This window comes from Anopheles funestus, chromosome 3RL, assembly GCF_943734845.2.
Source record: "Anopheles funestus chromosome 3RL, idAnoFuneDA-416_04, whole genome shotgun sequence".
Lineage (NCBI taxonomy): Eukaryota > Metazoa > Arthropoda > Insecta > Diptera > Culicidae > Anopheles > Anopheles funestus.
Genome location: NC_064599.1, coordinates 21,523,776 through 21,550,625, shown reverse-complemented (window position 1 = coordinate 21,550,625; position 26,850 = coordinate 21,523,776). Strand labels below are relative to the sequence as shown.

Sequence of the window (26,850 nt, the reverse complement as noted above, 5' to 3'; positions counted from 1 at the left end):
AGCTGTGTGAAAATGTGTGCGACACTTTATTGTAAGCGGAGGGAAGCCGCAAAATGGCGACATGGGGCATCCAAAATTCAAGGCTAATCGAAATACGATTTTAGGGTAGTTTGATTCTGCTAACATGCGGAACTATACTCAATCATACAAGGAAGAGCTCTGTCTGATGACATTTTGCAGCTCTAGACCTTTTTTCAAGAGGAAATCCTTTAACAAAATCTTTATACGTTTTTTTCTTCCTTCGTTGATCTATAAAATATTATATATTCGACGGGATTAATTACGACAACAAAGTGTTAAAATATCCTTAATAATGTAGTTAAGCATATTTGTAAACAAAAAATGTACCTCAAATCGGAAAAGAACAATTATCGTTAATCAATAGGTCGAGGTCTTTTGACTTGGCGTTTTTTTCCCTACCGGTTTTTTTTACTACAAACTACTCACAAGAGACTTTACCCGTTTCACCCTCGGGGCTAATGTCAACACCGACAGCGAGTTTTGGACAATGTCCGTACGAGACAGTACGTTGATTATCGCACCTTGTGGCGCATCTTCTGATCATAGCGCATCCCAATTAAGCGAAGGTTGTAGCGGTGGCGCTCGATAATTGTCGAAAATGTGCGAACTGCAACTGCATGATTTGTCGTACGAAAGGTGCGAGTTTTTCTTTGTGGGTATTTTAGGTGTAGAGTTAGTGCGTTAAGCCGGTGAAGTTCATGTTTATTGACTTGTCACAAGATTGATAATAAGCTATTCCCAATCATACAAAGCTCCTTTTAAATTACTGATAAAACGTATCGACAAAAGGTGTTCATTAACTAATTTTCTTAGATTGGATTAGACGATCCAGCTTCTTTTCTTTTTCCCGCTGCGTGCGCTGTAGTAGCGACGAATGCCCAATTTATCTCGATTCCGTTGACGGATGTTTTCGCTGCTAGCGGTGGCGACTTATGACAAATGATGCCGCCTCGCATTGTGTTGTTTGGTAGTTTCGGCAGGGTAAGGTATTATCCGGGCAATGATTAGCATAAGCCGCGAACGCAATTTATCTTCCACCGCGGAGGGACTTGTTTCTGCTCGAGTGAGATTGATGAGCCGCCTGAACTGGCTTGTCCTCGGGGTTGGCGATGATGAAAATGTGTCCCATTCCATGTGGATCGCTTCTGTTCACCGTGCGATCGGCCGGTTTTGTCGTTTTGGTAGATGTATTAAATCATTATTATTTTGTTTTCACACAAACAGAACGGAATCGTTACGGATGCGCATCCTTCGTGCCGGTGTGTGAAAACATCATTTTGTTGTGTGTGATTTTTGATGATTTTTGCATGATCACCTGTCAATGGGATGATTGGGTCCTGCAATAAATTATGCGCATGTGATTTATTTTATCTGCACTGAAAATGGCAATGACAATACGCCAAAAAGGTGAAGGTCGAGGGCTCATTTCTTAAGACTAATTATAATGCATTTCACCAAACCAAAGTATGACATGGAAATGATTACAGGTATAAAGCCATTCTCTTCCGTTTTGTTCTATTTAACATATTTTTTTTTAAGTATTAGTTGGTTTTTGCAAATCTTCTTAACACAATTTTGGTTATGAATATTCATTTTTATATTTTTAGAACCTCATCGCCTTCACTGGCACATCGTACATAAACGCGAATCGATCGAAGCGAATGTTAATTTAGAGATTAGCGAACGCGTTTTTAGTCGCTATTCACATTTGACGATTTTGCCAAAACCACACCAATTGAATGCGTGATTAAGCGGAAGTTATGAATAATATTATACTTCGCCCACATAAAAATTGATCGTTTTGGAATACATTTGAAATCGATTCTTTATAAATTGAAATTATGTGTGATATTTGGTTTTGGTCTTATGTTTTTTAATATGGTTTTTTGTATACATAAAGAATCTTTTTTGATATATTTGGGATATTGTTGCATTCATGTGTCTCAAGTATCTTATTTCTTAACTATCTTACATATCTGCAAAATTCATATACCGATAAATAATGAAGCTAAGATCCAATGATGTTCATGTTGAAATTTTTTTTTTTTCAACCAAATTATTGCATGTCGAGATGCAGAATCGAAATTTAAAATCTGTCATCAAGCGTTCTAAGTTATAATAAACTTCGAGGCTCAATTTAAACAAATGTGAGCCACTTTAAATAATCGCCTCTGATATTTTCAAAATCGTAGTCAAATAATAGATTTTAGAAATTTCTTGCATCAAAATTGAGAACTATTGATGTATAATTATTTTTAACGAAATGCCAGTGGATACCGCAAACTCCTTTTTAAAGCTAGGCGGTGGTGTGTATGATAGCGGCGCCGGTATTACACGATAGGGTAGAGCATCGAATCATCTCATGTAGTGCGACAACGATGAAGACGAAGATGAGATGAGAGTCCAGCAAAAACGTCACTCTTTTATATAATGACCAAATTTCACATTTAAATTAATGTATTCTTGAATTTGTATAGTTCCTCATGATTATACATCAAATGAAATATTGTAGGTAGTAATCAATATAAAAACCACACAAAAATGCCCTTCATTTAAGCTTTCCTAAATCTTATGGATGGCGTAGAGAATGAGATTTGAAGGTAAAATATGTTCGTTGTCTAATGACATAAAATCATTTTAAAAATAAAACAAGTTCATGGAAAATTTTCGAAGCTAAAGTAATAGCTAGAAGTAAAATTTATGTCTGAGTACGAAAAGTACTGAAACGAATACTGCAACTATAAACATTTGGTAAAATATAAGCTTCAACAGTCGCAAAATGCCGATCAGTCTTTATGATCAGTTGGTTACCCTTGTGTATCTCTAAATAATTCTTGTTCTCGGTTTTAATTTTGACTTAAATTAGGCGATTTTGTAAACGTTTCTGAATAGCGATCATCACTTTGGACATTATATGTGCCTTAATTTGCTGATGGTGTTTTTTTATAATGTCGATGTTTTTGCTAGGATTTTCCGGTAGGAATCGTAAGTTCAATTACAATTTCCTTGAAACAGTAAACCATTTGCTTGGTAATATTTAGTCTAGCAATATGCACAATCTGTATCCACTAGTCACAATTTTAAAGTAATGCTAATGACCAGATCACATACCGGAGGAATAAAACATTTTCCTAACTGCGCGAACTATACAAAGTTGGAATGCTTCCGTATCTCAAGGAAATCACACTCGCTTTCAATGAAGTTATTTAAGCGCAGGAGAAACGTGTTCCAGTTTCCTCCGTGCCAGCTGACAATGAACATCAATAGGAACTAGTTCAATGTTACCGTGCTTCATTTGTCCCTGCCATCAGCTGGGTTTGTTGGATAGCAAAAAAAAAAACAACAACTCTATGCTCACTTTATTCCTTACGTGAAGGCAAATTGATTTGATTTGAATTGTAATCTTTTATTGACGCTTTTTCTTTGTCAAGGTTAGTTTAAATTTATTTAAAAAAAAATGGAAAACGAAAACATTCCAAGATAGGAGTTACCGGGTGATATATTTTTTTTCTAGTGTAAAACAACTTCCAAACGTTCTGTTTCGCTGTGATCTCACGTCTAGCGTTGGGACGAGTTTTTTTTCCAACACGACCGAACCGGTTGCCGGAACTTCTTCACCTGTTTAGCTGACTGGAATTTAAAATTTAGCATCCAATTTTAGATTCTTCTAAGCGTCCAAATTTAAGCCCGTCCAAAATATATATATGGTGCCAAGAATAGTAGACGGTCAACGGTCGGGTGGAAATCAATGCCCAGACACTCCTTATCACCGGAGCGACCAGAGCAGAGATGAATGAGACGATTTTTTGTGATCTTGCGTCAAATGAAGAAGGATCTTGTTATTTAAATCCGTGCGATTTCGTATCTCACACTCAGAACGGAGTTGTAAAAATGTGTTTTCTGTTTACAATTCGAGCCGTTGCGATCGTGAGCCGGTTTGGAGCTGTCTAGCCGCAGCTGAACATAACTACATACAACGTGCTTCTTCGGACGTGCCCAAAACGCGTGGGGACGAGCTTTTCGATTATGCCTTTTTGTTGGGACGCAAAGCCATGGTATGGTTTTTGATCATCTTTCCGGCAACCTTCAACGGGTCAACCTCAGCCAACCAATTGGGAACCGGATGATCCGTCTGCTCGGTGGAATAAAGAGCAAAACTGTGAAGAAGAAGCTGATCTTATCACCCAAAAATACACCGAACGAAAAAGGGGTATGGAGAAGCGAGGGATTGACGGTCTCAATACAGAGGGAAAATGGTGTCGAAACAGTGTCCGTCAGTGTCCTTGCTTGATGCATGAAGTTGATAATGCTAGAAAGCAATTGGCTCTGAAAAAGTTCAAACAAACAAAAAAGAGATAATAGTTGTCTGCAAGGGCTTTTCATTAAGGTTTTGTTCCCCATCTTCAATATCAGTTTTGTTATTTCTTTACATTCCAATGAAGGTAAACAAGGGTTGCGTTTGTAATCATTTTTACATTGGCACAACCTCCTACCCTCGTACTATAGGACGAGATGTTGTTTATTTTTCGTGCGGAGGGCATACGGTGTCATAAATTACAGCAGGTCGTTTTGCGACAAGTGATAGTTGCGCTTAAAAATTATGTACAATTTTCGTTATTTTTTGCCTTACGCGCCTGCCTACAAGGACACGCTTGAATCCAATTGAAGATGCGCTACAACAGGTAACGTTTTTTTTGTGGAGCCATTTAAAAGGTAAACTTTTATTTTAATACTACAATTCCATTTCTGGTGAATGGGTTAATTAATGATTGAATCGTGGTTTTTAGTACAGCTTTACTACAGCGGTACATTTCAGTTGTAGAAATTATTCCGATTTTCCCATAAAACCAACCGTCGTTTGGCACAAGGACGAATTTTGTTAAATCAACACTTTCCCCCCTTTATACAACCCAACCCCACCCTTCACCGTATCTGCTGTTCATTTTTTCCCGCTCTTCCAAAAGATACATTCATTCCCCTGCGGTTCGTCGCTTGGTTGCACATCGAACTCGTTTGTCGATTTAGCATTTTAAAGTTCGTCTCCGTTCCGTGCGTATAGCACGCAGGCAAAAGAGCAAAAATTATCATCCACATCGGATCGTTCTGGTGTTTTTTTTTATATCTTTACTGTTGGGTGTTTTGTTTCAGTGTGATTTTATCGATTCCGCGAGGTTTCATTATTTGCATTTTATTTTATTTTTTTTTGCGCAGCAGAGAACTTCGTTTTGCATTTCTTTTGCGATGTGTTTGTCTGCGTTTCATTGTTACTATATAAGAAATGGATAGTGATAAAGAGAGGATGCGAGGGAGAGGAAAATGCAGATCGTATCACCTACTTCTTTTGTTGGATGACCGGGTCACATGGGACAAAAAAAGGACATTTTTGCAGTAGTTCAGCGATACAACCGATACGGTTAGAAAATGTCTTTTTTTCTCTCCCGGCATTCCGTTATCATAAAACTCACACACACAAACACGCATACGCACCTTGATTCGTTCCATTGACCGATTGACAACGCAGGTCGTACGCTGTGGTCGCAGGTCAGTCGCAAACGGTTTGGAACGGGTTTTGTGCTTGTCGCTTTTTTTCTTTTTAGCTGGCAAATATTATGCTACCAGAGTCCCAGATGGTTCGAGGTCGATGGCGTGCAAGCTGCATATACGACGGTGGCAAATTAATAAGCGCGCGCGATAATTCACTTTCAACATTTCGCGAAATCGAACACGGACCAGGTTAGTTGGTTTTGATGTATCTAGGATAGGTGAATGGGTGATGGTTTCGTTTTGATTTTATACAATGTTTATCTCCCGCTTTGCCAAGTGCATCCGAAGTCCGACCATTCCGGCTGTGGCGACTAATGTTTTGCATACGGACGATCGGTTAATGATCGTCACATGGTTACAAACGAAGGATGTTAACCTGTCCTTGCTATAATTAGTCATCAATGCGAAACATGTGTATTCCCAATGTTTGGGGCTTTTTTATCTCTTATGCTCGTGAGCTCATGTCGTTAGTGCGTGTCCCTGACATTCGGGATATTTTTTTCTTTTTTGCGAATCTTATATTTCCTTTCCAATAATCGATAGAAAAGTAGCCGTTTTTCGTTACAAGAAAAATATATCTTAAATAATCTTGAAGAACATCATCAAAAACATTAAAATTTGAGATGGTGCCGTGACCAGGATGCATCGTGTATCTTTAACCTACGATGTGAAGAAATGAGTTAAATTTAAGGTTAAATAGAAAGAAAAAACAACAGTTACACCCCGTAAAGTTAGCAACCGATTTTACAGCTTTTGCGATAAATGGTGCCATAAGGTTATTTGATGGCCCAAAATCATACAAAACGGAAATGGAAATAGGGTATCATTATAGTGGCCTGTTTCGTGTTGCCCTGTTTGTTGCCGTTGGAGATTTTTCAGCTTTTCGCTGATTAATTACATGCGCCACCATGGTACAACTTTCGTCACAACTGTTATCATTAACTTCAGGCGAACGACAATGAACGATCGCGTATAAAAAGGGTGCGAAAAGCGATATCTTTTAACATCGTTCAAACTGCACAGTCTTCTTGCTGTAAAGGAATCGCTTTATATGCCCTGCAAATGATTGATCAACAAATCGTATCGTACGGTTATGGAACGTAAAAATACAATAAACGCTTTTATTGGGCAATTCAACTGACAACGGGCCAATGAAGCGGTGTTGTTGGTATAGTTATTGGTGTGATGTAATATTTTACACCTCTTCGAAGCGAAGAGGCTTGATCCGAAGATGATCGCAGCTTGGTAGAATAATATGACGCCCATCTCACGCGGTACGTGTCTTCCGGGAGTGTTTCAGCACTCACGTACTGATCTTTGATTGCATTTACAATTCAATTACACCGGCAGCCAGGACATGCATGCTAATGAAGAATGAAGTGCATGTGTGTGGTTTTTTTTTTAATTCTGTTTGCAATTTTATTTAGCTCCCAGGAGGGAGATGATATAAAATATGAATAATTAAAAAATATTCAACAGTTTTTTTGGCTTTTAAATGACATAATAATTAATTAATAAAAACATTATTTTCTTTCCATGTTGACGGCAAACGACAGAAGAAAATAAACTCACACACATATGTACACACTATATACAATCAACTCGTTGAAAGATAACAGTTGCATAATTGCATATCGTTGCTGCCAATCACTTGTTAACAGATGCAACTATTGGCGATGATCGATGATGAACGAATCGATCATCGCTCTAAACACTCGCTAATGTCAACTAAACATTTAGTATTGCTTATGAAAATGTCAACCACTGGATGCTGCCAAACTGCTGCTGGTAGTACATTTTATGCTTTTTTGCTGCCTAACGATTTCAGCATATCCGTCTCCACCCCCCCCCCCCCCCCCCCCCCCCGACACGACACCTCTATTTGACCCCTTTGACACAAAGGTGGAAACAAACCAGCAGAAAATCGGAAAGGATTAACGACTTTACGGGGTTATTCGTAAAACCGGCAAAAACCACATCCCGGCCTACCGATTGTGTGCGCTATTGCTTGCAGCATTAGCGTATGGTCGAGTGAAAGAGACACGGACCATTGTGGCCGTGTGTAGAAAGAACACCACAGCCATAAATGTGACTTTTCTATCCGATGGTAAAAGGTGTTGAGGTTTGAACCTCTACAAACCGAAGGCTACTGGTTGAACTTGAAAATTGTACGCTTGCACCCGCGGGTGTCTCGGTCATCTTGTAAGAATGCTTTTTTTTTGAAACGCCAACAAACGAACGCTAAACCGTCTGTCGGATGCTGGATGGCAAAACGATCCATGGGTGACATTGTGAATTTGCACAGAAGTAATGCCGCGCAACAGATGCTTAGATGTCACGTGGACGCTTAGTCGATGCAAGCCTTAGTAATAGTTAGTGTTAGTAAATTGCTGGGAAGTTGGGAATTTCAAAATGACTTAAAGTTTTCCACATGAGACAAAATTATACCCTCTTACTAAGGCTGCAGTCAAAAGCGATTGATCGTTTATTATGAGCGTCATACTCTAAAGTATTATAATTTGCTCTAAGAGTTAGTTTATTTGTGCATGATTGCTTGTGTTTTTTTTGTTTGCTTTTTAGTTATCTTCTTTATCTTCGTTTAGGTATTAGGTATACACAAGTCTTGTCTACGCACAAGTGTCTATCTAGTGTCTATCCTTTCGCACGAGTAGTACTGCTGGTGCTAAATTCTTTTTTTAAAATATTTTATTCATTTCATTATTTTGTATATTTATAAAACGGTTAATTTTAATATTATTGAAATTATGAAAAAGATTTATATCCAGTTATGAATATTTATTATTATTCCAGATTTATATACAGTTATGAAAACAATAAAATTTAATTTAAAAATAGAAAAATCGTTTTGAAAAGAATTGAATGAACAAAATACTAAAATAAACAGAAAAATAAAGGATGAAAATGAAATTAATTCTATCATAAATTTTAGCTGTTGTAGGATTGTAAACTGATAAAGATTGCTAGGTCGATGAATGATCTTCAGCACATTGCGTTGCGAAAATTAAAGCTAAAGTCCACGCGGAAGCTTCCGTTGAGAAGGAAGAGGGAATGAAATGTATGAATGTAATTATTTTAATAATAGTATACCCTATATTTGATAGGGCATTTTTCACTGTAATACTAATTATTGAAATTATGCAACATAAATGCAAAATTCATCACTTTTGCTATTCTTTAGTAATAAAAAACGACAATCGACTAAAGAGCTTTCGTTATGGCCGGAATGTGTTACAACGGATCATGTCGCGCGACACAGCACGCACGCTTTACAACGTACGGCTGAGCCGCATCTGCTCACCATGGTGAGAGATCGTCATCTCCCGTCGCGGTACCGCAGATGATGGGATGGCGCGTATAAATAAGCCTTTGAAATTCGCAGCGCATTTCAGTCCGCTGTGGATTTTGGCGCGTTTTGGATCGTTCTTCGTGTCCAACTCCGCGCGTGGGGACATCTCGTGCGCTCGCCGTCGGTGCCCGAAGCTAGTGATGTAAATGTTGCTATAAAAAGTGATTTTTTTTCGTTTGTAAAGAACAACACTGCCAGGTGTAACCGTGATAGAACTTAGTACTTATTATTAGAAACAGGTGCCATCCTTGTGTAGTGTATTGTAGCCGTACACGAGAGACGTTAACTTTATGGATTAAAATTGTTTTCTCGGAGGATCAAAAGAGTCTCTGTTGTGAACATCCCAACCAAAAACCTAGTGCTGCCGTGTGCTCTAAAATGGTGAGTTGTGCTGGGTGGACGGTGATCGCTTAAGTCACTTAGAATGAAAAATGATGTTTAAAAGGCGCGAAGGTGGCACGCGTATGTCGAGCACGTCCGCCGTTCGTGCTCATGTTACTCAAGTGTTAAGGTGGAAGAGGATGTCATCTACAGGAGGATTACGTTACCGGGCCTTTTGGGTGGTATTCAGAGAGTGAGTCAATCCTGTGACATGAAACCCAGGACACGTCCCGAGTGCGAGTCCCCAATCTCCAGGATCGTACCATCGTCTTGGGCGCCGATTCCAAACCGGGAATTGCGTTCTCACACATCGCATCGCGGATGCTAGACACGATGTCCGAGTAGGAAGGCCTTTGTGGAATGCGTGCGCGTGCGTACATTTGTACATGTGTGTGTGTGTGTGTGTGTGCTCTGTGCTGTGTTTTGTCTGTGCTTAGTAGAATATATCGCCGATTCTTGGTGATCTGTCAGCTCGTTTGTGAAGGGAAGAATGTTGATATTTCGTGACGACTTCTACTCATTATATCGCCTTGCGGATCATCTGACTTGGCGTTTGGCGTCGACCGGAGACACTTGGTCGATGCTAGAGAACCGAAACCGTCATTACTGGCCACTGGGTTTACTGCTGCTGAAGGGGTTGCAGCCAGAGCGTCTCCTTCAGCACGTATATAGATAAAACTGATGGATAAATTGTCATGATTTACGGTGAATGTGTTGTTTATGCAAATGTATTGCGCTTCGATTTACTACAGATTGTGCGCAAGAGAAAACCGTACTCTTGTACTATCTTCCGTAGCTTCCACGAACGAAGAAGCAAAGGATTGTTCTGATTGAGACAAAACAGCAGCTTTACGTACCATCTGTTTTTTTTTGTAGAACGATGAATGGCAAACACGTGAATGATGATTTGCTGGTAGAATCTCAAACCCATCAGGACATCATGGCGATGAGTCAATGGTTTGTGGGGAATTTTCTAATTTCTAATTTAATACAACACCTTGAATGGAGAGTTGTTTGCTGATAAAGAATCCTTGAAGTGATTCACAGTCTCCAGTGGAGGGAAAGTTGTAACATTGTAGATGATGATGAGTCGGAGGATCGTACAACACTCTGCTAAGGAATTCTTGGGAAGATTTTCGCGTTCACAAGTGTGTTAATTAGCAAATTAGTCAAGTTCGAAGTTCGTCACAGCTAATAATGCGTAGATGTGGTCTGGAGGTAACAACATTTCTTCATATGAAGCGAAATGGTATTCATTAGAGTCGATTGTTTTAATTACGATAAAAACAATGTGTCCCGTAAAGCTTTTGATATTACTTGTTACATTTAAAGTGTTTTGAAATCTTATTCTGGCACTAAATTAGTTTACGAATGAAATCGTTTACTACTATTCTAGATTTTTTTCTTCTTAGATACTACAATGAACAAAAGTTAAATATTAAAATAGTTTAAATTGTTCGTTAAAAATTGATTCTCAAGTATACACAATAATTTATGTACTTTTATTTTATAAAATATGTTAAAACATCAGTGGACGAAGAGTAAAATTTTGCATAGTCGTTTGGTCTACTATTCCCATTTACCAAAATTCCACAAAAAAATGATGTCGAAATGGTTTCGTTTTTGTTTGGTTTATCATATCAAAATACTTCCTTATTATCTAACTATGGCATACATGTTCGCGGAGGTTGCATTCCTTCCCCCCCACATATCGAACAGTTCGCTTTTGAGATGGTTTGAGAAGGTTTTGTTTAATTTTCCTCCTAAAAACTCCAACCAGCCCCTTTTAAGTGTATTTCCTCCATTGTCAACGTTCGCTACTTCTCTTTCGCGATCTTCTAGTTCAACTGTATCGTGCTGATTTAAACGAACGGTTTTGTACTGTGTACAGTGGTAAAATACATAACGAGCTCATTGTTTGATCAACCGACCCCGGACCGGTCGGACCGAAACTGATTCGAAAAACGTCAAAAGTGTGGTGACAAAAAACAAAAGCAGCAAGTGGACGAGTAATGTTGCACGATGCACACAATCACCCAACGTAGTTTCTATGTGGACCCCTCGCACGTCCCACACACGTAAGAGGGTGGAATGCGAAATATATGATCTTCTTTCGCAGCACGGGCGCACGGCCACTAGAGCAAACGAAAAGGAACGAAACATGGAAACTTCATTATCATTTTGAGTTTGCATCAGTTGACAACGTTTTTGGGGGGATTTGCGAACAACTACTGTGAGTGGACAGTTTTCTTGCGTACTCGTAGGTCAAGAAATAAAAAAAAAACATAAAAACTAAGCACTGCGATTTGTCACCCCAAAAACACTATTCTATGCTTTCCGCTTGGAGGTGCCGAGCGCAAAATTGATAGAGGGACAAAATCGCTTGATGAAGATTTTTGGACAACGAGGCTTATAATGTTGGCGGTGCATGTTGGCTCATAAATATGGATGATTGATATTTGGTTATGCTAATGCTTGTTTTCCCACTTGCAGCCGGTTCGAAGGAGTGACTCCCACCCCACGTGGTTTGAGTTGTTATCAACGGAGGGTCTTTTATGTGCCCTAGTAACCGACCATAGTATCGCCAGTGTTTGCAGTGGCTTGATTTGATGTGGGAGAATGACCCAGACATGTCGTTGCATTTCTCCCCCAAAAACTCAATAGCAACTTCGGGATTCATAACTGCCTGCGCCACAAGATTGCAACAAGTCGGTTAACAGTTCACCAAACCTGAATATGCTGCGAACCGTCCTCAAAAAAGCGAACTAAAATCAGTGCAGATTCGGTTATATAACGGTTAGGATGAACGACTAGAAGCGATGCACTGACACTGAAACAGCTATGCTCGGAAGATCACATGAAGATCGCACACCTCCCGTATATCTACCGATGCTAATAAGGCTGCCAAGGGGAAGATCACTGAGCAGAAGAGGGGTTGTGATAGATCGGATAGGTCACTGTGACATCTCCCCATGCCCGACCAACAAACAGGTTGAAATGTACGTCCTACCGCGCCATCCAAACAACCGGTTGGGAGACTTTTGTTTTCATTGGTGAATGATTTTCGAAACTGGATCGTTCGCAATGCCCCGCAGGATGGTCGCTGCATGTCGAGTCAGTGAGTTAAGGTCGTATTCGGCTGTTGGGGTGTTGTTTATGAGTGTCTCCGATAATAATTATCGACATTTTGACGACTGAACTGGTGTGTGATGTTTATGTGCCGATGGAATCTCGATTTTGTCAATCAGCCTCAGCATCGCGATGATGAACAGACGCTAAACAATGTGTCGTGCTGCGGTAGGGCTGCGCGTGTTGCAACCGTCTTATCGTGTCATATGTTGTAATGCATTTTGAAGGTTAACAGTGGCTAGATGAAATAGATGTAGAGCGCTCTATTGAGTATGAATGTTTTGGATCTTTTGAAGTTAGCTAAATTCAAGCAGAACCTTTAAACGAAAATCAGATAAACATCATTATAAATATGTAAAATTTCATAAAATAAAATTATGATCTTTTTAAATGTCATATTATACAAAAGCACAATGTAAAACTGTAGCAAAAAATCATTAAATTTGACAGAATAAATAATAAGCTGTCACTAGATATTGGTTCGGAAACGATCAATCATCAAATTCGTACTTGAAAGGAAGATCGTATATAATAATTTGATAGCACTGAATGAGCTAACAATGAAGTGCTTTCAAGAGGATGATTGCAAAAATGCAAATAGCAACTTGTTGAGTAGTGAATCATACAGCTGATACATCAACAATCTCAATACAATACATTACATTGGCAATAATGATTATTTGCAATCAACAATACATCAGTTCGATAAGAGAAAGGGAGAGAGATAGAGAGTGAGTCATTCTTGTGCAATTCTACAAATTAAGATTTTAAATATCTATTAAAGACTATTTGATGTGACTTCATTTCCCGAACAGGATAGAAAGCAAACAATAAGTAACAAAAGACATTTAATGATGGCATTCGTATGATAGGATTCCTCAAGGTTGTAAGTATTCAAATCACTTTAATTACATTCAACGGAATTTATACCACCGTTGGAGTTTTTATTCCCATGTGTTTCAATTTCCTTTTATCATTCTCAGACCAATTTCATGTAAATCATAGCTCCTGGCATTATTTTTTCATTCCTACACTTGATTCCATCGGCACGATCGCTCATAAAAGCGTATGTCGGCATACTAATCCTATTATCCTAGGAAGCGATCTCTTACAACAACAAAAAAACGGCGATCTAGCTGCGGTAAAGCTTAAGCCAAGAATATGAGCACACACCTCGAATAAAGAAAGATCGTTAACTTACTTTAGCTCTTTCGCTCGTTTCCCGTGCGGGATAAGGCGGGGGTAACTTTAGAAAAACAAGAATTTGCTAGCGGCTTGTTTGTCAAATAATTGTGTAAATGTTATGTGTGGCTTTTTGTTTTTTTTTTTGTTATTGCTATATCTACACCAAACATGTGGCCAGCAACCTGTGCATGCAAAATCGCATTAAACTTTAACGCTCTCGTTGACGTCAGATGTGCTTTAAGGCGCGATCGTTCTGTGCGGGTCGTCGAACTTTGTGGTGCGATGGTTTCACCTGCTAGAAGCTTCAAAATATGTATGGCTGCTGATTAATTTTATTCGTTCTTTTCGTCAGTGGAGAAGTAAACGGAAAAACCTATTAGATTAGATAGCTTTCTTCGTTTGGTGGTCCTTGTTTCTTTCAAAATTCTTTGCAATCGATTACTTTCATGTCAAGGTGTGTGGTGTCAAAGCGTTTACTGTAGATCGTTCCAGTAACGATCTTTTATTGGCTGTCCAATTGATCATTAAACAGTATTGCTACATTTGTCACAACGTTTGAGTCTTTCGGCAATGCCATTTTTCCAGACATGGTGTCGGATGTCAATCCTTTTTCGAAAAAAAAACTTAATTTTATGATCTTTAAGAAGGGGTATTTGTACAAATATATTAAAGGAATGCATACTATTTAACGAATTCGGGAACAAAAGTACAACCTGCAGGGCTGGACCATGACACTGTTCTGCTCGCATCTTGTTGACCCGTCAACGACGATGGTGACAATGTTTCCCACGCGATTACATTCAACTCCACCCGGTGCAGATGCAATTTTTACTTCTTCATCTTGTGCAGCCACTGGGCATGTGGATGTGTTTCCTCTCGTAACCTACTAGCCCGATAAATGATGGTGGGTTTTTTCTTTCGCTTGGGCTGCAGATGCGATTGTGCAAAGCTCCCATTTTGGTGGTCCCATTTTTTCCCCTCCCTCACCCTCTCTCTCTCTCTCCCTTCAACAGACCACCGAGCAACCTATCATGTCAAAAGGTGACAAAGATTAAGCGCACAAGGGTGTAGATAGGTGGCAATCCATTCTGCGCAATTTTGTCGCTTAGACCAAAAGCGACCGGAAAAAAATACGCTAAATGTGTTCCGGAGTGCGCCTATGTGAGATCGGTAGTTTGTGGCGCTAATGTTTGGTTGCGTGTTGTGTGACTCTTGCTCCACACAGACCGAGTTGACAAGCACAAGCACCGATAGTGGAAGGAAACCTTCACCTTCCGTTCCAGCTTTTCCAGCAGCACCATTGCGCCAGTGTGAGTCGTGTGAGTTCTTTTAGATAATTCAATTAAGATAGCAAAGCGTCTCACCAATTTGTCGTCGGAATGTGTGGCGTGAAGGGTGATGTTGCGTGTCGTAATTTGACCAATGACCGTAACTGAAAAGGTGCGATTTGTTTGTCGCATGATTAGATACACGAGCGAGGAAAAAAAGTGAGATGGAAAGGGAAGTTTCCTAAACTGTAAAGAAGCTGTTTGGATGCAAGAAAGGGAAGAAACATGATTAATGGGAAAACAATGTGAATTGAGATGATATCGTGGGGCTATGCAATTAGTTCTAATTACAATTGTGAATTTGTGCATATTAAATGAGGTTTTTATTACATAGCTTTTGTTTTTTTTTATTTGAATATTAGTTATATATTGGTTAGAATAATTAAAAAAGATATATTTTTAATTATTTATTTTATGCAATTTTTTATTTGGTGTATAATGTAGTAAAGGTTATATTATTTACAAAAGTTGTAACCAAAAATTTATTATCTCAAATTTCACTCTCTTGCTCTTCACAATTTTCATAACTTGACTGTTTTTTTAAAGAGCTTTTTCAACTTTACCTCAACATGGTTTAAATATCGATCGAAAGGGAAAGGGCTACCCATGAGGACGCTATCACCAAGCATCATAACATACTTGAGAATTCCATTAGCATCTCTACCGGTGGTGACCTTGAATCGGTATCATCGCCACTCGACCACCGGATCTATTTCTTCCTCCACCTGGTGGCCGCGTACTCAAATCGTGTTAATTTCAACCCGTAGGTCGATCCGAGCTATATGATCACGGTCGAGTTAAAATCGGGCAAACAAATAATGCACAACACGCGTCTTCTTCTAAGACGCTGTATAACGCCCCAAGCGGCCCAAACAGTGTCCGTAGATGGTAAATTCTGTCATCCGTCTTGAGCACGGGACAAAACGGAACTCAATTGACCGAAGGACGGTTTTATCCGACCGAACCGTACAGTGCAAAGTTGTCCACTTGAGACGAGTTTTTGTCATCAGTAAAATAGCACTTCAATCAAGCGTGAAGACAAAAGGTTGAGCTGTGTTTTTTTTTGTACAAGATTATTTTATCTAATTTTTAGAGCGCCTTAGGCGTATTGGACGATCATTAGCTTAATGTCTTTTTATCTCGCATGATCGCGATCATGCCTCAGGTGATCGAGTTGTGGTGAGAAACGCCCATTTCGGATGACCATTATGAGAAACGGTAAAGTTTATTTTGTTAAATTAAGATATGCTGTTTGGGGTTGTAAGGAAAACAGAACCTAATGAGACAAAATGAATGGATCTTTAATCAAACCGAATGAATAACATATTTTGGTGAGCAGAAGTGTGTAGTAGTGTACCTACTGCTTTTACTAATGAAGAATCAATTTGAACGATGACTTTTATCGGAAATCGATTTTTTATTCCAACGATTTAGAAGGCAAACTACTCGTCTACATCTCTTTTCACCGTACAAGCGCAGTCTAGTGGGTGAGGGATTGACAGTCACCGAATCGAAACCATTGTGCCCTTCGAGGGTCGATCTGCCGAACGCGTCGCAGCCCTGTCGAACCAGTTATAATGCGTTCGTGTCGTGGTTTGGTTGCGTAACGAGCATCATCTTTAGTGAGGCTGCGACATCGAAAGATGATGATCGTTATATTAACTGGTTTTCGTTCAGTGTTTGCTGTTCGCTTGTTTCTTAGTACGGTACGGGGTTAACCGATTATCCACTGCAGGATGTGACCTTGTGCAGCATGCCGCAGAGGTAGAGCTATTCGATGGGAAGGTTAGCCACGAGTAGGTGGTTATGTCCTGTACGATTCTCTGTATGCGATTACCGTATGTGCGCGTACAGCGGTTGAACGGTTTGTTCCATACGGTGCTAGCTGTGTGACATGGAATTATCGTTCGAGGTTGAATATGAGAGACAGAAGCGAAAAAAAAAATCGTCTACCCAGAGCATCTAATTCGTTGCATCCTTTAGTTTCCATATTGGGGATGTTCAAGATCGCATAATGGTTGCATGGAATTAATGCAACCTTAGAATGATCGTCATTAACTCCCTGTCATAACAGATTGTTGAAATAGTGGTCACTACCTTAAGCTTGAAATAGTGCAGATAGTGTCCTATTTGCTTGCTTGCTGTTAGAAGAGTGTTCATCAAATCGTGTTTTTTTTGGGCAGGAAACTCTTATTCATTAAGACTTAGACAATTTCATTTTTTTTTGTGATTTACTATTTTATGTAACATCTCCCAACAAAAAAGAAAAAAAATGTAAGTGTCTTGTACTACACTACGTGAGTGTTGGGTTCGTCGCTTTAGGCAACGTTGAAATCTTTCGTTTTTTAATGGGGTTAATTGCGAAGTAAAAGAGATTACAGCACGGGAAATTCGGTTTTGTTAATTCCATGTGTTTTTTTTCATAATGAAATTTAATGTCGCGAGATAATCTAAAACTTGGACACATTTGTATGTTTTATTCTAAATTCTCAGAATATGATTCTCTTAGCTTTCGTCAAGTATTCGCTAATCATTATCACACACTAACCCAAAATTAGAATATCTATCCTTGAGAATTCTTCTGTTATATGGTTGTGGGATGTTAAAAAACCCCCCCAAGAATTGCTTGAAGCTAGAGAGGGAGAAGGAAACGAATGGAAAGGCAAACATTGTCTCCTCCTCTCGAAAAAAGACATACTCGTAGAATCATTCCAGAAGTGGGTCATTATTTGCATACCTTTCGGCAAGAACAACACCTATGTGAACGATGGTCGTACGATTACGGCTTTTGGACGCTCATGTACTACACGTACTTGATGACACCTACGGAGCATCGGGCAGAACCGTTTTTTGTATTGCCGGCAAACTGCCCGAACCCGACCGTGCGACATTTGCGTGTGTGTACATTAATACTTGTGACCCTTCGGTGTCGCTCCCATCGCTTCCCATCTTGCGCCTTATTTTCCACAATTTCGTTCACCGTGTGAGTAGCTTCGCTCGGGGCATCTGTTTGCTATTCATAAGTGGTCGATAATCGAAAGTAATTAGTTATTGTTGTTGCCGTGCACTGTTAATGTTCTCGGCACTGTATGCTGTGTTGAGCAGTACGGGTGAACGGGTTGTCTGATGAATCTTCGCTGACAAGCATGTTTGGAGGTGAGATTTCGTGCGATCATATGAAAGAGAATGGAACAGCGTTAGTGGTTTGTCTCGGTTAGGTGCGACAAAACGGCATTATAGTTGTGGCTACTGGAATAAAATAACCTTTCCTTTACATCAGTAACGTCAGCTGTTTTCTGCTCGGTGGAACTGATAATAATTGAATAAATAAATGAGTGATCTACTCGTTTGTAAGGAGAACCAGTCGGAATGGCAAGCTACAAACATGATGATATCTAATGCTTTTCTGCAAAACTTCAAGGTTGCTGTTAGGAAGGAAGAAATCAAAGTCTGGTAAACAGTAAGACAGTAACATCGTTCAGTATTCAATAAGCTTCAGCAAGAACATTCTTTAACTCTTCTGCTTCCACGATCTGTTACGATCGCGTACGCTGTTGCTTTGATTAATATCACCATCATCATTATCAATGGTGGACACGTTTTCACAGCAGTATTACCGTATGTATGCTGTTATCGTCGATATGTAGGTCAGCGTGGAAACTTCAAGGTGTTCGGACTCATCTCTTAGATGACGATTATTAATCAAAATTAATAGCAATTAAATGTTAATCAAACATCAGCAGGAGTGGAATTAGATTCCGACTAGCATCTTATGGAGGGCGTCTTTAATGAATAGTACATGTGCTGTTAGGTATGGGCTAGTTACTAACAAGGTTAAACATTTAAACATTCACAAATTTTAAAACATGTCTAAGAACTCTGATACAAAGTAACGAGATGATGCGACGATCGTTACGAGGTTGATCAATACAACGAAAGTAAACAATTCTTTCCAATATTCCAATATTCTTCATTAGCAAATTATTCCACCAATCGTTTGTTTAACAATGAATTCTAATTAGCAATACATTTCCCACCGGTCGATATATCTTCGTTCAAAGCCAGTACAGAAAGAGTTCGCTGGAAGAAAAACGCAAAACACTCATTAGCGATATACAAAGTAAAGATAAAGATCACCTACGTTCGCGTCTGCGGGCACCTTCGTGTGGGATTCTTTCAGGATTGCAAATAAGTTCGCAAACGTACACGAACCATTACACAATCGATCATTCCATGAAACGAGCTCAGACGATCAGAACGCGATAGAGGGGAAATCGAAAGTAAGTGCCACGCGAAGGATCGATCGGCAAACGGTGAAACCGTGTCATCCTTCCAACCGTCACTAAAGGTATGTGATGGACCTTGAGCAAATTAATTTCATTCCGTGTGTGGAAGTGGACGCAAACGAAAAAAAAAAACGGGAAACAAACGACCACCGCGTAGTTGAACCGTAAGTGCTCGGTAAGTCAGTTTCAGGGGTTGGCTTTTCGAAGATAGCGCCACAAATCGAAATACGCACCCAGGCGCTGGAGGAGTGTTGGATCGTATCAAAACCAGCCGAAGCTATATGTAGGTGATCGTAAATTAGACAAATAGTGACGCTCCTTGCGTCACGGTAGAACCTTGCCGCGTGGACCTTGACAGACCTTGACGTTTAGCCTTTCGGTGTGAGCTCTCTGCAAAACTTCACCGAGAGCTCAAGTGAAGGAGCACCGGAAGAAGTGGGTAAAAGTGAGAACGAAGTTGTAAACTCCATACAGTACGGTCGTTAACGGCAGCGTTAAACGCGTCGCGTGTGCCATCATACCGAGTATGTACGTATCTTCCTTATCGATGTGATGTGAACCTGTCAACGGTGCGTTACAAATGGCTCGGCCCGGTTGACATCCCGCATGTCCTCAATGTCCCCCAGACGTAACCTTCCCGTACTATGATTTAACACCTCGGGTCGGCGCTTCAGGAGATGTTTGCCCCGTTTCTGAATGACTTTGCAGATCGTTGCTTGGGTCGATTAATCATTGGGGCCTTTGGACCGGATTGGTCGAGTTAACCCTTGACTTGGGAGGGTGTTTGTATACTGGCGAATCTCAGATGTGTTTATTGATAGACGAGCTACTGATCGTTAGCTACCGACCGATCAGTTGTGTGTAGGGATTGGGTAATTTTGTAGGTCATTAATTTATTACATGCTAACTTCTCTTGTGCATCTTCTTTTTTACATCCTTAGAAGAGCACTACCATATTGTTTGGTGTGCTGTTAGCCGTTGGAACGGCAAGGGCCGACATTTCGACGCTACTGCGTGGTGGTTACTCGAGCAACAATATCCTGCAGGATGATGGTTACCATTACGACAAACCAAAGGTACCGTTTGAGGAGCCCACGACACCTCGCAAGTGTGCGGTAACGGACCAAAATCCGGATGGAAGCTGTGGCTACGATTATCCTAAGCCGGATCAATCTTTTACACTGCCCAATGAATATCTGCCACCAACAACCACGGTAAGACGATCATTTTCATGCCAAATTTTACTTTTTTTTTAATTTATTTTGATACTGTTCTTGTTGTAGACTACCCGAAGGACAACAACCACTACTCGTCCTACAACTACCACAACGAGAAGAACGACAACGACGACGCGTCCGACAACAACGGTAAGTTGGAATGTAAACTTGTCAGTAATATGGGAACAATTGTCGTTAATTTCAACTGTATCTTCTGCCCTTTTCTTGCAGACTACTCGCCGAACTACTCCTGTGCAGGAATATCTCCCACCGAGTACTACCCGTCGAACGACAACAACTACCCGTCCCACGACTACGGTAATTTTGCACTGTTTAAAATGATTCTTGTTTGTTGTGGACTTTTTGCAGCAATATAGCAATATCTTGATTTGACCTTTTCTATTTCTAGACCACCCGTCGTACAACAACCACCACCACCAGACCTACAACGACAACGCGTCGAACAACTACCCCGCGTGTCTTCACTACGACCAAATGTCCACCGTCAGCCCAAAATCCTGACGGTAGCTGTGGTTATGATTACCCTAAACCAGATCAATCGTTTACCATACCGAACCGTGTGTCCACTACTACCAGGACAACAACCAGACGGCCTATCACTACGGTACGATCGTTTGTGCGCTCTTTAACAACGCCGTTTGGTCAATATTTACCGAAAGTTACGACATCATCATTTCATTGCAGACTACACAAAGAACTACCAGAACCACGCGTCCAACGCCCACTAAATGTCCACCATCGGCACAGAACCCTGATGGCAGCTGTGGCTACGACTATCCGAAGCCAGATCAGTCCTTCACCCTTCCGAATCGTGTTTCGACCACTACGCAAAGACCAACGGTAGGAATATTTAAAACAGCCCTTCTTTTGATTAATATTCGGTCTAGGTATAAAGGTGTTTACAAACAGCAAACAGTTGTATTTACTTCCACTCTTGTACGGTACACAATTTTACACTTCTTCCGAAACGTATTGACAATAGTGACTTCCGGTTTTCTTTGTATGGCAGCCCTGGATCGACAGAACAAATAAATAAGGGTTTATTTGTTTTTTGGTCATTTTTTCAATGAATTCCATAAACCCATCCATTGGTATGTGAGCAAATTCAAATTCAAATTGTTTTTGGTTAGCTTTTGCAAATGGAATCGTTTTGCGTGCCCTTCGTATAGCGATGGCAAGTAGTTTGTGGCATTAATCAATCCAAACGAGTTTCATGAAGACCAGTTGGCGATTGAATTGTGAATATATTAACACTTGTTTTGGTAACGAAACAAACGAAATAGCTCCAATTGATGGTAGATAAAGGTTCTTGGACATTTGGCGATTTAGGAACTGTCGTGCTTTTGGATCTTCACGTTTAAAAATTTTGTGCTGAAACAGTGCCGGTTTTTTTTTTGGTGGAGTGATTTTATAACCGTCGGGAAACTTTATGATAATCTAATAATACCTTCGGTTTGTGTTTTACATTATCTTTTAGACAACAACCCGTAGGACGACAACCACCACAAGGCCAACAACGACGGTGAGTTTTTTTTGTTGCTTTTTTGAATAAACCACGTTGAATTTATAATTATGCTTAATGTTATGCTTCATTTTACATCCCTACTAGACCACGCGTCGTACGACCACCACTACGAGACCAACTACGCGAACAACGCAACGCATAGTGACGACAACCAAGTGTGCTCCTTCCGCCCAGAATCCGGACGGTAGCTGTGGCTATGATTATCCCAAGCCGGATCAATCCTTTACACTGCCAAATCGTGTATCCACTACAACGCCTCGACCCACAACGGTATGTGATTTGCATAATACTTTAAATTAATTTTAATTAATTAAACAATTAATGTTATTTTTGTTAGACCACTCGTCGTGCAACAACAACGCGTAGAACAACGCCACCTCAGGAATATCTTCCTCCTACGACAACTACCAGGCGAACAACAACACGGCCGTCAACAACGGTATGTATTAATAGTTTACTTAAATAATTCGTATTCGTTTTCTCTAAACTTATCTTTTCTTAAATAGACAACTCGTCGCACTACTACGACGACATCTCCAACTACAACAACCCGTCGAACAACCACACCGAGGATCGTAACGACGACAAAGTGTGCTCCTTCCCAACAGAATCCTGACGGTAGCTGTGGCTATGATTATCCAAAGCCCGATCAGTCATTCACACTGCCAAATCGTGTGTCCACAACGACCACCACACGTCGAACAACACCACGACAAGAATATCTTCCTCCTACGACTACAACAAGGCGTACAACGACTACCACGCGTCCCACCACGACGGTAAATTTACTAACAAAAGAGTTAACAAGGAAAGATTTCCTTATGTAAAAATTTTCATTTTTTTCTAATCAGACAACTCGTCGCACAACGACAACAACACGCCCAACAACCACAACAACACGAAGAACAACGACGCGCCCCGTTGTAACGACGACAAAGTGTCCTCCCTCATCTCAAAATCCAGACGGAAGCTGTGGCTATGATTATCCAAAACCGGATCAATCATTTACGCTACCGAACAGAGTTTCTACGACCACAACCCGCCGACCAATAACGACGGTAAGGAAGTGTGAAATGCTTACAAAGAAAATGGTTAACAATTTTGTTACAATTGTAGACCACTCGTCGGACTACACCGGCACAAGAATATCTGCCTCCAACAACGACCACACGCCGAACAACGACACGACCAACAACAACTACCACACGACGTACAACAACTACAACTCGTCCAACCACAACGGTAAGTGGATAAGTTAAAATTATCAATATATGAGTTCCGATTATTAAATTATGTTTTTTTTTGTGTTTTAGACCACAAGAAGAACAACAACTACTACACGCCCAACAACTAGAACGACACAGCGTATCGTAACGACTACGAAGTGTGCTCCATCAGCTCAGAATCCAGATGGAAGCTGTGGCTATGATTATCCAAAACCGGATCAATCTTTCACACTGCCCAATCGTGTATCGACAACAACAACACCCCGACCAACCACTGTACGTTGTAATGGGTAAAAGGATGTAACTTTAAAAATGAATACTAATACTGTTTGTTGATCTGCAGACAACTCGCCGTATTACAACGACAACGCGAAGAACCACACCTGCCCAGGAGTACCTTCCACCAACGACAACAACTCGTCGCACAACAACGACAACTAGGCCGACAACAACAACGCGGCGCACAACTACCACTACTCGTCCAACGACAACGGTGAATGCCGAATTGATCTTTAAAGTATTAGAGGTAATTTAATGTATTTTGTTCTACATCACAGACCGCCAGAAGAACCACAACTACTACAAGGCCCACGACAAGGACAACACAAAGAATCGTAACCACAACGAAGTGTCCGCTGTCGCAACAGAATCCCGATGGAAGCTGTGGATATGATTATCCGATACCGGATAATTCATTTACTTTGCCTAACCGAGTGTCTACCACGACCACCAGACGACCAATTACGGTTAGCTAAATGATCTATTTGGAAAAGGATTTAGTTTGAAATGTATTTTTCATATTTCTATTTATTCTATTCACAGACCACACGACCAATTACGACAACTACGCGCAGGACAACTCCGGCCCAAGAGTATCTACCTCCGACAACTACTACACGTCGTCCAACGACAACGACGACCCGCCCAACCACTACGGTAATATAAAATTAAGTTAATTTATTTATTTATACACTCCTAACTGTATTGCATGCTTTTTTTTAGACCACACGCCGTACGACCACCACCACAAGGCCTACAACTACTACCAGACTCACGACTACTACCCGTAGAACGACAACAAGACCAACAAAGTGTCCAGTTTCGTCACAAAACCCTGACGGCAGTTGTGGATACGACTATCCAAAGCCGGATCAATCATTTACTTTGCCAAACCGTGTATCTACTACCACACCACGAACAACAACGGTACGAACATTGTTGCTGTGTGACTCTTATTTGAAAATATATTTTAATATTTGTTTATTGATGTTAGACCACACGTCGAACGACTCCTGCTCAGGAATATCTACCACCAACGACTACAACCACCCGAAGACCCACAACGACTACAACGACACGCCGTACGACAACCACCACCACTCGCCCCCCAACAACGGTAATGTGCATTTATGCTACAAATAGAATTTTCTTTTTAAAACACCCATTTCAATTACTTATTAGACGACACGAAGAACAACACCTGCTGTGGAGTATCTACCGCCAACCACTACGACACTGCGTACAACAACCCGCCCGCGTCCAACGACAACAGTGAGTTATAGCTTATGCAATTTTCATACGAATTCTCTGTCACCTAGTGGCATATTAAGCGTTATGTCGTTTTTTATAGCTATCGCATTGTTTAAGGGCAAAATTTGACAAAATTTTTAGTTTATTTGTAGGAGCCATTGCCGAAACGGTAAGGCAATTCCTTTCGTAGTTTCGTTAAAAAAAAAATCAAGTGTCATACCGGAGCGAAGAGATTTTACATAGTAAGACAGGTCGTGTCCTACCGGGCAAAAGTCGATTTAATATCTATTAAATAACCTCCTATTAGGAGATAGACCAAAGTCGTCGGAAGATAGATATCTATCACCGTCAAGAGCAGTAGAGTCGAGAAGATCGGTAGCAAAATGAGCTCTTCGTACCTAATCGGGGATTGAAGCAATCGGGCCGACCAGTGAAGAAGTGGATGTACAAAATCGGCGGAAACAGAAGTTTAAGGGAAAATTTCAAACGGAGCATTTATTCCAATAATTTTGAGGCCAAAACGTTGTGACAATCATCCAACAAAACCCAGAAAAATGATCAATCAAATGCCTACAGTTATGTTTTGAGTGGCCTTTTGTTATGTTCTGGCCAACTTGCGTAGGCCTTCGAGTCATTTATCTAGATGACTTATAAAATTTAGCATTCAAGCCAAATTTGTTACATTCAATTATCTGCAATAGTTTTTTTCATCGCTATTGAAAATCATTTTTAATGTACACTACAGCAATGGGAAAGAATTCTGCAATGAATAGTAATATGAATTTTTTATCTCTTTATAGACTACACGCCGTACAACCACAACCACCACTAGGCCAACAACGCGTACGACAGCTCGCGTAGTGACAACGACCAAATGTGCGTTGTCACAACAAAACCCTGATGGAAGCTGTGGTTACGATTATCCCAAACCCGATCAATCCTTTACGTTTCCGAATCGTGTCTCCACAACTACCACCACTCCGAGACCGACGACGGTAAGATGGATAGAGCGTCAGAAAAAAAGCCATGCATTTGCATACTAATCTTACATTTTGTTTTGCAGACCACACGACCCACAACGACCACTACAACTACGCGCCGTACAACACCACCCCAAGAATATCTTCCACCAACGACCACAACGAGGGTAATGATCGGAATTGTTTTACAGTAGTACAGTTTTTTCACCCATTGCTTATGAAATTTTGTAATTCTACTTGTAGCGAACAACTACCACCACTACGACGACGACAACACCCCGGCCAACCACGACAACGGTGAAGGGATGTAGCGAATCCGAGCTCAATCCGGACGGTACCTGTGGTTATGATTATCCGAAACCACCCAACCCACTCACACTGCCACCAAAGATTCCGACCACCACCGTCCGGACAACGGCCGCACCCGAATATCTGCCACCGGAGGAAACGACCGGCTATGCGTACCCTAAGCCAGCCATACCGTTTAACTTCTAGGACGCTTTATCGATCCCTTTCATATTGATCCCTTTTTGTTTTGATTCTCCCCATCCCGCCAGAAACTAGTGTTTTATAGCCCTTTTTCCTTAATCCTCTTTATTGTTTAGCGTGTTTGCTGTGTTTGTTTTTTTTTTCGCGTATGTGCTGTGTACATCGGTAAACATCGGTTCGTCTGTTTTTCGCATAGTTTAAGGCATAGCTAGTAGAATATCGCCGTGTTCTAGACTACCACGAAAGCAATCTAATCTTTTTTTTCTCCTGTTTTTGAATTCTTCCTGTTTCATTTCATTTGTTGGTAACAAAACTGATTAATTTAGATTACGGTAAAATCGTACTGGAAGGAAAACCAATGTGTATGGAAAATACTCATAAAACATTGTAATAAGTTAGTCAAAACCATTCCCGTGTTGAGAGGCCAGTAGAATGTAGATCTTTTGCTCTTCCGATCGAGTGTGTGTGTTTTTTTCTTCTTCCATATATGAAGTGTGTTCGAAAATCGTGCAGAAAATTAGTACCCGAAGAGTAAAGATATTAAAGAAGCTGTGGAATAAAGAAACCACTAGAGAAAAGGTGAATAATTTTACGATATTTGTATGTATGTTTGTTTTTGTG

The 26,850-nt window shown here is 40.4% G+C and overlaps 1 pseudogene; it reads left to right on the top strand.

Annotated features, from left to right (window-relative positions):
• Positions 1 to 8,945: 8,945 nt before the first annotated feature.
• On the top strand, positions 8,946 to 26,821 carry LOC125771941 (mucin-2-like; annotated as a pseudogene).
• The last annotated feature ends 29 nt before the right edge of the window (positions 26,822 to 26,850 follow it).